The following is an 18354-nucleotide window of genomic DNA, read 5'->3' on the forward strand; positions in this document are numbered from 1 at the left end:
ATTTTTAACGTATTGTCTTACATATTCACGGTGCTTTCTGTTACAGACGTGGACCTCAGCACTATAAATACATAAGTCCCTCCCTGTTCCCCACTGCTCCAATCAGGATTCAGTTCTGCGACTCTCTGGTCTCACACAGACATCTGGAGTGTTTGCATTAACCATATGAGATTTCATAATGTAAAAGTGTACATATCCCACCGATTAGTTTAAGTTGTATTTATTTTTCATGTAGAGTGTGTGCATGATTTTATCTGGTGAAAAGCGCAACAAAATAGTTGTGCCTTTTAGTCATGCCTTTCATTCCTCTGAACCACAGTGGTCAGGATCATACTTATCTTATTTTTTGTATGCACTTTAACTGCTGCTTGTAAAGAAAGACAGCCTGGAAAAGTGCCAAATAAACAAAGTTGCACTTTCAGGCCATCTTTATAAACAATTACTAGCAAATGGATTTGCGCCTCTTGGGATTACAGCCCCAGGGCTTTTAAGTGGGCAGGGTTCTGCCAGTGCTCAACACTGGCAGTTCTAAAATGTAGGTGCCGAGACCGGTCCATTTTTGCCCTCACCATCAGGGTGAAAAAAAATCTTGACTCGGCAACAGTATCACCCTTCATTGTACCTTTGGTGTAACTTCAAAGAGACTTGTTACAGTTCTTTCTCAGTCTCATCATTGCAGAACTGAAGCATTAATGCAAGGGCAGGAAGCAGCAGAAATATCAGTGGGGTGGCACAGCTTTTAGCTCACTTGTTTTTAAGCCATGCCCTAAATACATGGGCCACGCCCCTCTGGGAGACTCTGTTTTTTCATCACACTTAAAGCCCTGCCAAGACCTCTAGTGGGGGAGGGGCGTGATCCACAGTTTGAAATCATCTGAATTAGTGGAGGCGTCCTCTGTGGACCGCAGTGCTCTTATGGCCTAGTTTCTTCAAAATGGCATTCTGATTTCACTGAGGCGTTTACTTTTCCTAATTGTGTTATGGATACCTCAGGATTTATTTTATTACCGATAGGCCCTTGAAGCTTATGCATCTCGCTTTTTTCCCATATCCTTCTCTGCTGATCTTTCCTTGGTTGGGATACCTTGAATAGGTGTGTTCTGCTTGCAGTTCGAGTTACATTTTAGGCTCCCATTTTCTATTGTTAGGTTACCAAGGCAGCTTTATGTGTGGAGCTGTGATAGTAGGGGGATCATCTCTTTTTTTTCACCATTATACATTTTTGTTTCCTTCTGTTACATGAACGAATTTTAATAAAGTTTTACAAGGGTGCTTGTTCTTGGGTAGCTTTATTGGGAAATGAAGATTTCCTCATGATCCGATTCAGGTTGAGCAGAAGCTTGAGTGAAACAATTAGCTGGATGCACCCTCGTAAGTGGAATTTGATCTTCATACACTTTTGACAGAGTGTGAGTCTCAATGCTTACATGCCTGGCCAGAGCCTGTTCTCCAGAATTTGCCCTAATATCTGCCAAGATGGACTCAGTGACAGCTGGAACCACCCCAAGCAAATATATAATTGCTGAACAATTACAGTTAAAATTACCCATTTTTTTGTGGGTTGAATTCCATATAAATCTATAACCACTTCTGCCAGAAAACCTGTTCTCCTGCCCATAGAGCTTAAATCGGTAGGCATATCCATTAAACCCATTGATGGGGAATCAATGTTTTCCCAACTGGGTAATTTAGGCCTCTGTAGTTTAAGTCCAGATTTTCACAGATGGTTTTCATGAGTGCAAGCACTGACAAGGAGGGTGGGGTAGCCTCTAGCCCGGTCTCCTGGCTGTTTGTGATCTTGGTCTCTGCCTTAATAATAGTAGTAGTATTGGTGGAGTGCAAAGAGGTTGTAAGTAAAGCTTGAGAGGGAGAGGCAAAGTGTCATCAACGCCATATTTTCTACTTGAAGATTAAAGGAAGAAGAAGAACTATCAATTTCATGCCCACCTGGGCAGGGGATGTCCAGCTAGTCCATAAGACAATAAAAATCTGAAAGATATAGGCTAATATCCCGGTCATAGAATCTAGAAAAAGAATGAAGTCATGTGGAGCTAGGCTGATGCAGATTGAATGGAGCCTCATGAATTTCGGCTGTGGTAAGGATAAAATGGCATACAGTAGAATTAGGTATAGTAGTGGATTGTGTACTACTATGCACCCATAAATTGGACAGAACCTAACTATCCACGTTGGGAACTTTAATCTCATTGTTTCAGATATCTAACAAATTGTCCACAATGTTCTGCTTAGGTGTAGATCGCTCCACTGCCCTGCTGAAAAAATAGGATGTGATCGAAGTTCTGTTATTTCTCTTGAGACATTTAGATGGATTTGCACTTGTGGAAGTTGGCATCATTAAAACAGTGGTGGGCTTAAAATTGGGCTCAGCCTACAAGGCCTTCTTAGCACAGGCCTGCTGCTAGTGAGTGGCAGTAGCTGTAGGACCACCAAGGTCTGTTTTGTCCCATCAACTCTACTACTGTGCCTACTCCTGTCCCTACTGTTACCTCTATGTTCCTACCATGTGCCATACTCCTTTCTCTTGTCCCTCTCTTGGTACTTTACTTGCCAACATAACTGACCAATTTGTTATCTTCTATCTCTGCCGGGCAACTCTTCACTATGAAGTCAACCTAGGAATCTGGAATCAAAACTATTTCTGGTGACTTTCTCTGATGATTTATGGACCACCTTTATTTCCTGCATCTCCGATGTACACCAACACTAAGAAGCACTTACAGCCTCCATCTATTGAACATTTTTTGCTGCCACTGAGCTATTGATCCATTCATGCAGCTAACCCTCCTTTATCTCTATGTGCCCTGTGTATGTAGTGAGTGCAGTCCTAAGTGCTTGCGCATTTGTAGGCATGCACATGAGTCTGTATATTTCTGCTTGTGCACTAAACACCACATTATTTGTGGCACATGCATAAAACAACAAACACACAGAAGGTGATGGGGGAATGCTTGTAATAAGTCTAACCACTTGCAATCGCTCAGGTTAACATTCCAACCCATCGTTCTTTTGCTTACCATGCCTCATCCATTTGGAACCAGCCATCCTGGACCCCACGCTAGTAGCAACAGTACAGCCCGAAATGCCAGCCCAGATGCACCTAAAACAAGTTAAGTCTATTAGATTTGTCCGTGCTTGCTCCAAAAATAGCTTGGTTATAAAAGCAACTCTTTAGCAGGGGTTGGGTGACTGCAGCTGTACATTTCACCGGGGGTTGGGTGCCTGCTGCTGTACATTTCACCCAGGGTTGGGTGTCTCCGGCTGTATGTTTCACCCTGGGTTAGATGCCTGTGGCTGTACTTTTCACCTGGGGTAGGGTGCCAGTGGCTGTACGTTTCACCCGGCGTTGGGTGTTTGTGGCTGTATGTTTCACCTGGGTTTGAGTGCCTGCAACTGTACGTTTCACCCTGAGTTGGTTGCCAGAAGCTGTACATTTCACCCAAGGTTGAGTGTTTGCTGCTGTACGTTTGGCCTGGAGCTGAGTGCCAGCAGCTGTACGTTTAACCCGGGGTTGGTTGCCTGCAGCTGTAGGTTTCACCCAGGGTTGGGTGCCAGTGGCTGTACGTTTTACCCAGGGTTGGGTGATTACAGCTGTACGTTTCATCCGACGTTGCGGTTGGGTGATTGCGGCTGTACATTTCACCCAGGGCTGGGTACTTGTGGCTATACATTTCACCCAGGGTGGGGTGCTTGCGGCTGTACGTTTCATTAGGGTTTGGGTGCCTGCTGCATCACGTCTCAGCTGGGGTTGGGTGCTTGCCGCTGTACGTTTCATACAGAGTTGGGTGCCAGCGGCTGAACGTTTCACCCGGGGTTGAGTGCCAGCTGCTGTACGATTCACCCAGGATTGGGTGCTTGTGGCTGTATGTTTAACCCGGGGTTGTGTGCCAGTGGCTGTACGTTTCAGCCGGGGTTGGGTGCTTGCAGCTGTACGAATCACCTGAGGATGGGTGGCAGCGGCTGTACTATTCACCCGGGGTGGGGTGCCTGTGGCTATACGTCTCAGCCGGGGTTGGGTGCTTGCCGTTGTACGTTTCACCCGGGGTTGGGTGCCAGCGGCTGAACGTTTCACCCGGGGTTGGGTGTTTGCGGCTGTATGATTCTCCCGGGGTTGGGTGCTTGCGGCTGTACGATTCACCCGGGGTTGGGTGCTTGCGGCTGTACGATTCACCCGGGGTTGGGTGCTTGCGGCTGTACGATTCACCCAGGGTTGGGTGTTTGCGGCTGTAGGATTCTCCCAGGGTTGGGTGCTTGCGGCTGTTCGATTCACCTGGGGTTGGGTGCTTGCGGCTGTTCGATTCACCTGGGGTTGGGTGCTTGCGGCTGTTCGATTCACCTGGGGTTGGGTGCTTGCGGCTGTACGATTCACCCGGGGTTGGGTGCTTGCGGCTGTACGATTCACCCGGGGTTGGGTGCTTGCGGCTGTACGATTCACCTGGGGTTGGGTGCTTGCGGCTGTACGATTCACCCGGGGTTGGGTGCTTGCGGCTGTACGATTCACCCGGGGTTGGGTGCCAGCGGCTGTACGTTTCACCTGGGGTTGGGTGCTTGCGGCTGTAAGTTTCACCTGGGGTTGGGTGCCTGCGGCTGTACGATTGACCCAGGATTGGGCGCAAAGCGACTGTACGTTTCAGCCGGGTTTTGGTGCTTGCGACTGTACGATTCACCCGGGGGTGGGTGCCAGCTGCTGTACGATTCACCCGGGGTTGGGTGCCAGCGGCTGTACGTTCCACCTGGGGTTGGGTGCTTGCGGCTGTACGTTTCACCTGGGATTGGGTGCTAGCGACTGTACGATTCAGCCGGGTTCACCTGGGGTTGGGTGCCTGCGGTTGTACGAGTGACCTAGGTTTGGGTGCCAGCGGCTGTATGTTTCAGCCAGGGTTGGGTGCTTGCTGCTGTACGTTTCAGCCGGGGTTGGGTGCTTGCAGCTGTACGATTAACCTGGGGTTGGGTGCCTGTGGCTGTACGATTGACCCGGGGTTGGGTGCAAAGCGGCTGTACATTTCAGCTGGGGTTGGGTGCAAAGCGGCTGTACATTTCAGCTGGGGTTGGGTGCAAAGCGGCTGTACATTTCAGCTGGGGTTGGGTGCAAAGCGGCTCTACGTTTCACCTGGGGTTGGGTGCCAGCAGCTGTACGTTTCACCCGGGGTTGGATTCCTGTGGCTGTACATTTTACCGCTGCTGCTGCAGCACACTTCTGATTTGCAGCCCTGCGAGCCAAGCCTTTCAGACACTCCAGCTCAGTTTCTCCTGGCTCCTCCTGTGGGATTTATAGCGAGAGAGAGCGAGGCTGGTTTCTCCCCCGTGCAAATCGAGCGTGAAATGGGAAGCATGGACCGATACACCGGGCAATGGCGAGGCTGGGCAACTGACTGCTCAGCCCGGGCACATTAACATCAGAAATGGCAGCCGTCGTGAGCACCGACGAGGAGACTGACGAGGAGAGAGGTGGCTTGAGGGACTGGGCTCTCACTCGCCCGGGGATTCATTTTTAAACGGAACTTTTCATCTGTATCTGCGGCTGCTCAAGAAGCTGAAGGGAAAGTCGAGTTTAGCTGGCTCTGTGGAAAAATATCATTCAGCGGTAGACGGGACTGATGGAAACCTCCGGGTAAGTGGGAGCTCCAGTGTTTGAGCGGCACCATTGTTCTCACTCTTCGAAGGGCTGCCTGCCTGTCGTTCCAGGGGGCTGGCCTGATGCATGAAGTCGGACCAGAACACCATAACTTTAAAAAAACACAGGAAAGGCGAGCTGTATTAAAGGAACCATTTTGAAGTTTGCAATTCAATATTTGGCTCCAAATACTGTTTATAGAACTTTTGAAATGGGCGTAAATTAAGGACAGGTTATTACACTTCCCTCCTTCACGCAAATGTAGAGCCCCTGGTGCTGCCAACTGTGAAAGGAACCATGCATACACGAGCAGCCGGGCAAAGGGTTAACTCTCAATACAGCCGTGCAGATGTATTACCTTTTTTTTTCTTCCCACCAAGGAGAATTAAAGGAATTTATTTCGGCCGCTCAGCACAGTCGATCATTAGTAGACGCAGGGCTACGAAAATTGTTGAGAGGGTTTTGTTTAGAAGAGTGGCTGGATGAGGGCTTCTTCACCTTGGCTTATCCCCAAAACAGAGTGGGGGGATTCAAGAGCACGAGTGGGTACCGGCGCCCTCCATACGTCACTGTATGACATTAGGAAATGACATTCCCAGACATATCCGTACACATCCGCCTGTGCCCACCACATGCGTTAGAGCGCGTCCCTAGACATTTGTAGACGATCTCTCGGGCTATACATCACTGATAAAGAAGATGGCCGGGTCACGGAGCGGAATAAAAAGCATGCCCTGGCATTTCTGTTCTCGGACCATGCTTCATCACTCCACCCTCTACACCGCCCTCCGAGGCACAGCTCTCCCTCAATAAGTCAACCCATGGAACAATGAGCCGCCATTCCCAGCCAGTGAGGTCCTCCAGGCTTCACTGCATGGGGTAATGCAAATTCCAGGTTTCCATTTGTCAGAGCCGTATATTGCTTTCCATGACAACGAATGCGCTTGGGCAGTGCTCGTTCTCAAATGTCGACCCATCGCTAGCGCGCAGATTACAAAGCATGCCCGTTTATTAGAGCACAGCCATCTTACTGTGCCTCTTCAGTGAGCCCATCGGTTTTTTGATCACTTCCATCTCCGGCGTAACAGCATTGAGTAAGGGTGATCATGTAGCCGCCCCAAACGCTCCCTTCGTCCTCATGTGCCTCTGTGTGGAAGCAGGAACAATGCGCTACACGTTCTATCGCTTTCATCAGTACGGTCGTATCCACATCCATTCCTTCAGTACGGTGGGCTTCACCCTGATTCATAATAGCGGTTGCTGCCATTTATTCAGGACAGTAAGATTAGCTCACCATAATAAATAAATCAGTCAGAATTTATAAAGCGCGGCTAATCACCCGATAGGGTATCCAGTCACAATCATCTACTTGCATAAAACAATTGCATGTTGCAGTTATTCGCTCGATGTAGTAGGATTCACTCATAATGAGAGGATGTAAGTCATTCATTCCGTACTTTAGAATTTACTCATATATAATAGTGTCGCAGTCATTGCTTCAGTACAGTAGGATTGGTTCAGAATGTTAGTATCCCTATGCGGGCCATTCAGACAGTTCATTGCTTTTCATGCAGAATCCTAGGACCATACTACACTCGTTCGGTCCTGTGCTATTCTGTAAGAATGATGAATACTTGTTACAATCTTTCATTCAGAGGAGTGGTATTTGCTCACAATTAGGATAGCCATTCATTCAGTGCCTTGCTTGCAGTGCAACTCGCTATTATGAGCCAATCCCACTGTGCATTCCTCAAAAGGGAATTCGCTCAGAATTGCAGCAATATTATGCTGATGCAGCGAGGGCGCTTTCCGATGTTTTTAAATTATTCAGAACTATGTGTATGTTCGTTGTGCTTAAGTTTGGGACAGTGGTAGAGGCGTTTAAGTGCGTTGAAAATCCATACATTTGCAAGCACACCAGGATACATGAAGAGGGATTTCTGCTCTCTGTGAATCCAGGAAGCTGGTGGGTGCATGTGTGCGCTAGAGCAGCTTGCTTCCTTCAGGAAACCTGAAATGGAATTAACGGACAGTCTGGGACTCGTCTGTAACTGTCCGCCAGGAACTGATGGAGGAACCATATTTGAAAACCTTTTCTTTTGTCTGTGTGATGAATTCTGCTGCTGCTGCCCGAAGCCTCTTGCTTCACACACTACTATCTCAATATGTGGTACCTTCGCCAAGCCTTGTAGAAATGATTCCATACGGGGGAGCTACTAGGGAATGGAACACCACTTGCTATGCCAGATGAGTTACACTGCTAATTTAAAAACGGTTGTTATATTTGTGAAACTTCAAAAAATGAATTTAAATCATGTTGCAGAGTTCTACTTATATTTGAATTATGACAGGAATGTCAATCGACGGCTTTACTACTTTTGACACACGCGTATGCCGCTGGTCCAGATCGTTGCATCCTTGCACACTATAACATCCAAAGGTTTAAAAAAGCTTCTGTGATACTTAAACTGACAACCCTTTCCTGGCACGTTACAGCCTTCATATTGTATTTAGCCTGGAATGTTCAACGTCTTAAAAACCTGCAATACAAAAGATCAAAATTTGTTTTCCTGATTTTTTTTTAAGTTAGTTTAGTTGTTCAGTTTTATGGGAGGTTACTCTGAATATGACTTAGTTTGGTTGATAATATGGTTTCCCATTGTGAATTGCATTTGCGTCATGTACCTTCATTTAAATTGTGTTCTAGAACAATGGACATAGATTAAATAAGGTAATACAAGCACAAGTAAGTCCATCATTTCTGCTCTCTGGACAACCCTTCTGGACTAGCTGCAGGGGATGGGAGCACATTCTTTTGCTGTGATGGGAGAGGTAGAACTAGTAACCCACGAGGAGAAGATTCTGCAGGTCAAGATGCAGGCACATTTGGGTGTCCACGATGGAGGGTCTTCTTAGACTGAAAAACGTATAGGTACTACCGCAACCGCTTGGCAGGCACACTCCAGAGCAGCAAGTGGGCATTCGCAGGCCTTTGGAAGAGAAGTGTCTGAATCCCCTTTATGAAAGTTATTTATAATATATAAGTTAAGGGAATCTCCACTGAAGTGTTTGCTACACTGTGCAGTCTTGGACACCGTCCTAGTTTGCCTTTTGTGAACTCACTACATTCTTAATGGAAATGATTACCAGACACCAAAAATGAGAGGATTTTTTTTTTTCCAGCAAAGCGTACAACGGGATTGACTGGAAAAGCTGACTCACAAGGTAAAGGGTGGATTATAATAAATGGGACAGGAGAGTTGAGGTTGTGCTGGTGCTGTTTCAGCAACAGAGGTGGCTAGTGAGGATATGCCGTGATGTGTGACTGAACAAGCAAGAGTGAAAGATGCCAATGGAAAAGCTGAAGAATCTTACAACTCAGAACTCAGTATAAAAAATTGATTGTGAATTAGTTGGATTGTTTCTCAGCACTTAAATTATTATAAAAAAGGGTCGGTTTTGATTTTTAGGAATACATATTTTTTTGTCACCAAGCTGTCTAACAGGAAACAACTGTGTTGCAGAATAACATTAAAAATAACTTCAGCTGAAGATAAAAATTAGGCTACTCTTCTTTTTCTTTGATAATTTATTTTATTGGGTTTTATAACATCATAGCAAGTCAACATCATATCATGCATTTCCTCACAACCAATATTAATTAAGTACATCGTTGTAAGTATTACTGCTCCCATGTAAGACCAGCAGGACAACCAAATGGGCAATGCCATATTAGAGCCATTAAGTCTAAACCTGAGCCCCCCCCGAACCATTTGTCCCATATTTTGTGGTATTTGGCAGGGCAGCCCTTGACCTCGATCACCAGTTTTGCTTGTTGGGCGCACCAGTCCACCTCTTGACTCCATTGAGTGATTGACGGTGGTCCAGAGGATTTGGAGTGAAGGGATATGTCTCTTTTGGCTATTATGGTGGCTGTGCTCATCAAGGCCTTGTCTGCTCTTGTGCCCCCGACACCCTCAAACACCCTGAGCAGCAAAAGAAATCGAGAGAGGTCTAGCTCACATTCCAGTACCGATGAAAGTTTTGCAACCACTGACTCCCTGAAGCGTTGCATGATTGGGCAGAGCGAGACCACGTGATAGAAGTCTGCGGTAAACTGGGAGCATTGGGAGCACCTGGAGTGCGTAAGGAGACCCAGCTTGTGTAGGCTGTGTAGATTTATGTGCAGTGGAGATAGTATGTTTATACCGGTCTGACAGTATGGCCACTCTTCTTAAGGAAATTGCTGCATCTTCTAGAAGAAACCTTAATGTGAATTTTACCTTATTGCTTCCATGGCCCATAAAACCTTTGTATACTTTTCAGTTCACTTGTTCAGTGACACCTGGAGCGACCCACTTCTTACATTTTTTTCTCCTCCAATCCTCAACCGAAAGAGGCCAACGATCTAAGGGTATTTGCAATTAGTACTTGTATGTTTTTGATTAGGTGTGCATTAGTACCACTTCTGCAAAATGGATTTACTGGCATGAGGGCACTCTCTCTGTGGGGACAGCTGCGCCTTTCAATCTTTTTTGTTTGTCTTTCTGCCGGGCACTCAGTTTTTTTATATGGTTGTGCAAAGATGCGTAACTTAGCAGATCGCAACACAAGAGCTGCAATTCATGGATGCATTATTCAGTATGTAATGCTGCTTTCTTCAGGCCATATTAAAGAAAATGCATTGTGACGCAGGGGTAATTTGCACCTGAATTTTGCACACCTAGGAGACTTTCGTATTTGTGAAGGGGTTGCAGACCTTTCTGTAATACAGATAGCACAGACAAAAATGTCTGCCGGCGCAACCTGAAGGTGGTGTTCCCTCATTGCATGGGAATTTGTTCCCATGTAAATAAGAGAATCCTTTGCCTTTGCACCGGCACCACATTGCAGACATGGGTGCAGAGGCAAAGGGGCCATCAGTAGGCACGTTTGAACTGGGAACAGCTATTTGCTGTCAAACAGCACATTGTCTCAGTCTACAACCTGTGCAGTCTTAAGTGTGTGCCACTGCATAGAATGGGACAGTGAGCCGTTTCCATAATACAGCCCTTTCAGTACTGCTACATATGCTCGTAAATGCTTTGTGAAATGGTCCATAGTCTGGAAAATGGACAAGCACAAAGAATGGTTATCATGTGTGCCAAAAGAGTGATCATTAACAAAATAGAATGATAAAAAAGACCACAAGCAGAGGAGTAGTACTATCCCCACTACATCCTCCCTCAAGTAACTCTAGATATATAAACGGAATCTAGGGTAACCTTCTTTCAGAACCACTCCTTACGGGGAATCTAATAATCTTAGTCTCTGACGGGATATGGATTAGTTCCCCTCTGTATTTAAGCAAACTGGTTTTGACTCCTTCATTAATACGATGCTGACCTCATAATCACGTAACAGTGGCATGCTTTATCATGAGGCCCATTTCTCACTCTTGTCCGTATTCTTGTCCCAAGTGGTCACCGACTCAAAGTTAAGGGAGCTCCTATCATACATTGGGTGTTTTTCTGAGACATAACAATGTCACTGTAATTGACAGTGGAACTTTCAAAGCAGTGAGAGGGACAAAAAAGGAAGTGAGATTAAAATTACTGTTAGCCAAAGATTCCTATTTTGGTTTGTCATCTGAATATTAGAAAGGAAGAGGGGATATATTCTGCCCTTAATGTGGGCGTCATGTTTGAGCCCCCACCAAAAGCCTGTAAAGTGTGAGGCTTTCATCAGGACTGACGTCCCCTGGCTGCTCCTCCAGGGAGGGCTGTCAAATGTCCTTTTGGTCAATTGGGATCAGTGATGTGTGTAAACAGTAGGTACATGAAATGAATGAATACAAAGCCCACATATGACAATAGCAAATTGGAGAACTTATGAAGATTGTAAGAAGTTGTGTTATTAGTTGAAGGGGGATAAGTACCCACTGCAAGTACCAATCACAAACCTGGTCTGGGAACCACTAAAATCACTAAATAAACTTGAATTCATCTCCGTGTTAGTTACCACACACACCACACAGCTTAACTTATAGGCAATGTGTAAGGTATTTATGCAGTACTAAAACAGTAATAAGGTTAAAGTACAAAACAATACAAATCTCAAGAGAATTAGAAAAACAGTGTAAAATGTAATCACCAAATTGACACCAAAAAGTACAAAAATCCTATAGGGGGGAATCAGAAATATGATTTTTAAAAAGATTTAAAGTAGAAATAGTTCCAAGAAGCACAAAGTGCTCATGGTAGTTCGTGAAACAGGACCAAGGTGCAATTTGACACTGACTGTGACTCACAGGGTGTCAGGCAGAGGAAACAGCAGGGTCCATTCCTGGTCCAGTTTCCGTTAGGCAGATTCAGCAAAAGACCTCTTGTATCTTATGTGCCCGTAGCTTTAACATATCAGTCTTATGGCCCTTGAAGTCTACTTCTTTGTCCTGGCTATAAGGACTCTTCTAGGCTCTTCTCAGATATCAGGCAGCAGGATCAGTCCTTTCTAATCAGCTGGTCCAGGACTGTCCTGAAGTGGGTGTCTGGAGATTGCACATTTATGCCTGGAACAGGTTATTTTGTAAAATCAAATTTGCAGTTAAAACCCACACAGACGGGCTAGGGGTGGCAGATCTGCAGTCATGTTTATATTGTCTCTTTAATCAGTGGCACACTGGATATTGAAGTCCACTTGTGACATTTAACTTACAGGCCCAGGTACACCTTGGTACCATATATTAGGAACTTATAGATAAGTTAAATATGCCAATCCAGAATATACCAATTGCACCTTGTTGAAAACAGGTGCATGAGCACTTTGCCACTGGTTAGCAGGGGTAAAGTGCATAGTGTTCTATAGACAGCAAAAATAGGGTTCAACAAAAGGCAAAAAAACCTGGGTTGACCCTGTCGAAAGGGCAAAAGTTTTAACACATAATCATAACAACTTTGTGATCACCTTTCTAATAGTAACATAACTCCAAAAACATGCACCACCCAGTAAGACTGCTACACTGGTGAAATTGTATTAAGCTGATTCTGAGGGTGATTATTGTTCTTGTTAGGTTTGGCTTTAGAAAGTAACAGTAGTCTGAGAGGAGTCTCAGGGTCTGGCTAATGTAAAGCACTCACCTTCATCAAAAGGATCTCCAGGTATTTGCACCTATTTGCTGTGCTGCCTCTGGTCTGAATGATCATTCTTTATGGACGTGGCTTATTACTAGATTGTTCTTGGATGCTGATTGTTAGGTTTGATACTGGGATATTAAACTCAAGAATCAGCCTGTGGTAGTTCATATCTGCCATGTTTCTTCATGCTTGTGAAAATTAATGGTGTTAATTGTTAATGGGGTTGGCCGAATACAGCTCAAACGTGACCAAGGGGAGTCACCTACCATAGTAGCATGTATAATTATTTGTCACGTTATTGGACTTTCAGAATGATATATCATGTAGGTGGTGAACAAAGTAAAAAATAAATGACATTACATGACAGTATGGTACACTAATCTGCACCTAGGCACTACAAATGAAGCTAGACAACATCCAGAAGAGTGGAGTACGATGATATTCTCTTTGTCCATTTATGTTATGCAGCAGATTGCCTAGGGGAAGTCCAATTTAGGAGGTGTAATAGATGGCACATAGCTCTGACCCAAGATCTAACAAAAGTAGATGGCATGGGCTCTGAGGAATAGCACATGCGAGTGTAGTTAGTAACCTCATCAGGTTAGCCTGAACACTAAGAAAGGTTATCAATCTATCCCTGTGTGTGTGTAAGTTTCATGTCTAGCGCTGTTCCTTCAGTCTGAATACTTCATTAACTATCTACCGAAGTATGGAAGGGTTTAATTGTATGTTAACTGTCCATTTCATATAATCTTTACTGGGTTTCCGCTATGGAAATGGGCAGGGCTTTAAATCAGTTGAAAACAGAGAAATGGGACTTGAAGGGTGTGTGGCCAAAGAAGCATAACTAGGAATCCTTTCCAAGAGGTGTTGCCTCCGTATGACAGGATGTGGCATAAAAATGTTAACTAAAATCTTGTGCTGCACACAACATGCGAACTGACTAGTATTTGGGAACTTCTTAGGAGTTTTCTGCTGTTGTACCTAGATGTGTCACTCAGCGACCAACTTATTTTCCTTAGAAAAATCAGGACCACTGCCTTTGCCAAAGGTTGTTAGCTTTATCAGATAAATAAACAGCGATTTTGTTGTGAATTGTTAGAATTGAAAATGTTTCAATTGTGAAAATAAGAAAATTGAGACTGAATTAAACATTACTAAGTTCTGTGGAAGGCGTAGTGTTCTTTGGAGTGCCTCAGACACTCAAGTTCTCCTCTTCATACCACTTTCTTCTGCGTCTCTCACATTGTTACTCACTTTTGCCCTTTTTCTCTCCACATCTTTCTGAAATACTCCATCTGCATATCTCTCAATTTTCCACTACTACCATTTGCCCACATACAGCTGTCACTCTCTGCATTCTTCAGAGAGGCCAATGATTAAGTGTGCACGTTTCTGCATATTTTATGGGCCACTGACAGGCACTGTGAGAAACCTACACTGCCTTCTGCCTCCGCCTGAGCGCTGTCATTCTTACACTGACATAAATACCCATCCATAACCTGAACTCACTCAGACAACTGGAATCGACCGGGTTCAAAGCATACGCTGTACAAGAGTTAAATGTTGCACGTTAAGGGTAGAAGCACAACACCTTGAAAAAAACACAAACATTTAATGGAATGCAAGACCATGTAAAACATGAAATGTAAACAGAGACTTCATCCCTGTCGTGGAATAGCCTCGTTTTTAAGTCGTTGTTGTGAAATCATCAGTCCTTTTGATAGTAAATGTGGAGCCCGAAGGAGACCCCTTTTAGAGTAGGTTTTTAATTGCTGCCTCGTCTGAGACCCCGCAGAACGTGACCGACTTGAAGACCTAAAATTGGTAATTCGCCATTGTGTTTGAGGGACACCCCTTATGTTGCTACAACATTAATTGATGCTTTTCATAATTCTTCTGGTGGGCATAATAATGTTTTTCGAGCCGTCATCAGCAAACGGAAACAAATCCACATTCCCTTAATTAGAGAGACTGTTTGGTTCCATGTGACAAATGATTCTGATACCTTCAGTGTTTCCTGTTATTAACTTCCATCACCCATATGATCCCACCCCCTCAAAATATTGGGCTTTATTTATTCATTGCAAGAGTTCTTCACTGTTGGATTTTGTTTTAGCTTTACAGAATATGAAAGATAGCTGCAGACTATGCCTCAGGTTGCTACTTGAGTTACGTTATTAATGGTTCTATCTTGAAAATAGACTTATGCTATTTTCATGTACCTGCTAATTCACACGTTTGGAATCAGTAAGGAGTGTGACTAATTCCAACCAACAAATGTCACCCATACACAACTTCATTTTCAGAAAAAGGGCTGCAAAACATAAAGGCGCAATTTCAGTTGTAATGAAACTTAAATAACACTCACATTTTACCAGATCTGTCAGGTTTGGCATGTCACGAGCAGCGCCGGTAAAGACTCTCATGTGTGGCGTTGCTTCAACTGCAGGCAAGCTATTCAGTCCGTCCTCGTTGTCGCCAGCGCAACCATACTGCTTCACATTCAAGATACTGATAGTTTTCAGTGCATCCGATATTTGAAACCCAGGAGTTTTGGCCTTACATGATAAGATAACAATGTCCGTATGTCTTCACTGAGTAGTTAAGGCACTGACTGCCAAGAGACAATACCTTACCTAAGGCAATCACTCTTACAAGATATTTAAAAAGTAATACTAGATGTAGACATTTGGATTTTTTTAAACCACCACTGCATTTGAGGTTATGGTTTTTCATACATTCTTCTGTGTATTACAAATGTATAGTATTTATGCCTTGGTACAACCACACAATGCATGCCATTCAGGAATCTGAAGAAAGACAGCATCTTTTGGCTTTCGCATGAAAGCTGCGAACATCTCTTGAGGTAACTGTGTGTAAAGAAGTTTACCAAAGCACACTGCTTACATTGTAGCGGCCGTCCCGCCTTCAGCCTCACCTTTCCTTGCAGAGAAATGTTTTTGAAAGGGATGAGCTGCAGATTAACCTCAGAAAGCGGTGTCAAGAGGCTTTTTGAAATGTTAGATTGGGTGGGTGGGTGCGGTGCAGATCACTCACTTCATTGAGGTTACCTGGATAGTGGATGTTGTTTTTCTGCCTTATTGTCCGATTCTCAGTCCCCTTATTCACCTTATCCACTGCAACCTCTATAGACAATGTATAATAATACAACTTTACTGAAAGTAAGTGGCGGCTGGTGAAGTTTGTGAGTGGAATCTGATGTGCAGCCCACTTGATCTGTGCCATCGGGTACTAGGATTCCATGTCTGGGCCTGAAATCCCCCCACTTGTCACTGGTCGTTGCAGCTTGGGAAGTGCCACCCTGTATTGACCCACAGACCAAATAAGGTTCATCAGGATTGAGTTCAAATCCCTGAATAATGGTCTGGATATAACAGGAAGGGCCCCAAACAAATACAGGAGTCGCGGCAGTGACACCATTTTGGTAAGTGCTACACTTCCAGCCACAGATAACAGGAGTTTTCTAGAAACTGACCTTTGCACAAAGTAAGGAGATTAGTAGACCTGAGTAATCCTCCACCAGGTCATCCACAGCTCTGAACACTCGAATCCCCAGGTATGTGGCGGGCTCCCACTCTGCACCACGAGCCCCGGCGGTGGAGCTCCCCAGACTGTGCAAATAGCAGTGGTGACAATTAAGGGGCACCCCTGTTGATGATATAATTCCCCCTGTTTTAATCCATGCTGTGGGATGTGAGTACAGTAGCCGAGTCCATGCTATAAACCCCTGTCTCAGACCCAACTGCTCCATCACTGTGTAGAGGTACTCCCAGTCTAGACTAACAAAGGCCTTCTCCACGTCAGTGGCCATCACCAGTGCATATGTAGGGATGTTGAGGGCATCCAGTAATATGGCCACCATTTGTGTTATGTTCAGAGCAGTATTTTGGCCTGATATAAATCCCATCTGATCCGTATGGATGAGGCAAGGCATATATGATAAAAATCAAGTTATCAATAACCTACTGAACACCTTATAGTCCGCATTCAGCATTGATGGGGATCTATGCACCTTGACATCATGCTGGTCCCGCCCTGGTTTCAACAGTGGCACTATCAGTGCCTCACTAGCAGTAGGAGACAATGATCCCTCCCGTCGCACCGTACTGTAAGCCTCTGCCATTCGTGGCACCAGGGTCTCCATATAGGCAGCAAGGAACTCCACCGGGAGTCCGTTACTGCAGTGTAATCCCCCCCCCCCAAGTCAGTCCCTTGACTGCGGCCCCAAGTTCTTGTGGTGTAATGTTGTCCCCTGAGTCCCTTCCCTCTACACCAGTGAGTGACTGGAGCAGCAGGTGCTACAGGAAATCCAGTCTCTCCTGTGCGTTACCGGACTGGCATATAAGTCTGAGTAATATTTTCTAAAAACTTCATTAATAGCATTCTGACCAAATACCCTGGCCCTTTCTATATTGTGTATTTCCAGTATAGAAGAGCCCCCGACCCCTTGGTGGGATTGGCTCACCATGCCAACAAAACTGCAAATTTGTCCTGTTTAGCGTAAGTCTTCACCAAGAAATTCCTTGCAATCAAAGCAGCGGAGGAGCTCTGTCTTTTCCGCCAACTGCTCCCTCTCCACGAGGACCTTGTTCTGTAGATCCGGGTGTCCCTATCTATCCCTCTGTACTGCACGGACTACCTCCTCCTGGTCATTGACCTTGGTCATGAACGTGTGACGTACTCCCACCTCTGTTTTATACATTGCTAGCTGATCACAGATTTAAAGGCATCCCTTTCTCGGAGGACAGAGGAGGTAGAGCGAACATTGTCCCCAAACTAGTTTTGAGTACCCTCACCTATGGTATGATGAAACACCTGATTGTCTTGTCTTTAAGCACACTTTAATGTTCCTTTTTGGATTGTCTTTGCGTGGTTATCAATCGTTGGTCACCATGTTTCGCAAGGGAGTTGGCAACAATTAATAAACACACAATGGCAATACAAAAAGGAACATTGTATGCCTTGCTGTTTCGAAACAAAATGGTGGTACAACCCCTCTAAATGCGTATAAATAAGGAGTGTGCTTAAAAATAGAGCAGAATAGGACAACTCCATTCACTTTTTGAATTAACGACTGGTATAATATAATTGTGTTTATAGTACTGTCTTTTGTTATTGGTTTGATGTATGATATATGATTTATGTCCTTTGTTATTTTTAATTTGTGGGCTTAAAATAGTTTTAAAAAGTATGGCGTTTGTCTTAATAATATGGAAAGTGTATAAGTGTGTTGGTTAAAATAATTAGTGGTTTAACTAAATAACTATGAGGTCAAAGAAATGAAAAACATGATCACGTTCAAAAACTGTGAGGACAAAATAATTATTAGCATAGGTATCTATTGTTGTTTGACTTTTAGAAAGAGGGCATTTCTCTGTGTTTATCACTCTAATGTTTTGAAGCTTGACTCCAATCCACGTCGAGGGGAGAGTGACAATTACACTCTGCATACTTTCCAGACAGCCACAACACAGAAAGGGCTGGGTGTGACAGGAGAGGCATCTGCATACAGATAGTCTTCCTAGGCTGGGAGAGGTTGTTTACATCTTACATGTCAATAGGTTGTGTCCTGCCCTTACACAAAGG

General features: G+C 44.6%; 1 protein-coding gene across 5 annotated transcripts in view; it reads left to right on the plus strand.

Moving 5' to 3' along the window:
- The window catches only part of ARHGAP32 (Rho GTPase activating protein 32), a 942023-nt gene that overhangs the window by 411649 nt on the left and 512020 nt on the right, over positions 1–18354 (plus strand). Inside the window, exon 1 of one of the 5 annotated variants that reach the window (XM_069224496.1) lies at positions 5266–5629. The exons of the other annotated variants lie outside the window; for them this stretch is intronic. The gene's annotated coding sequence lies outside the window, so the exon portion shown is untranslated. Of the gene's footprint in view, positions 1–5265; positions 5630–18354 lie in introns of those variants that run through there. 5 annotated transcript variants of the gene reach the window in all.

The sequence above is a fragment of the Pleurodeles waltl genome, chromosome 3_1 (genome assembly GCF_031143425.1).
Source record: "Pleurodeles waltl isolate 20211129_DDA chromosome 3_1, aPleWal1.hap1.20221129, whole genome shotgun sequence".
NCBI classification, from domain to species: domain Eukaryota; kingdom Metazoa; phylum Chordata; class Amphibia; order Caudata; family Salamandridae; genus Pleurodeles; species Pleurodeles waltl.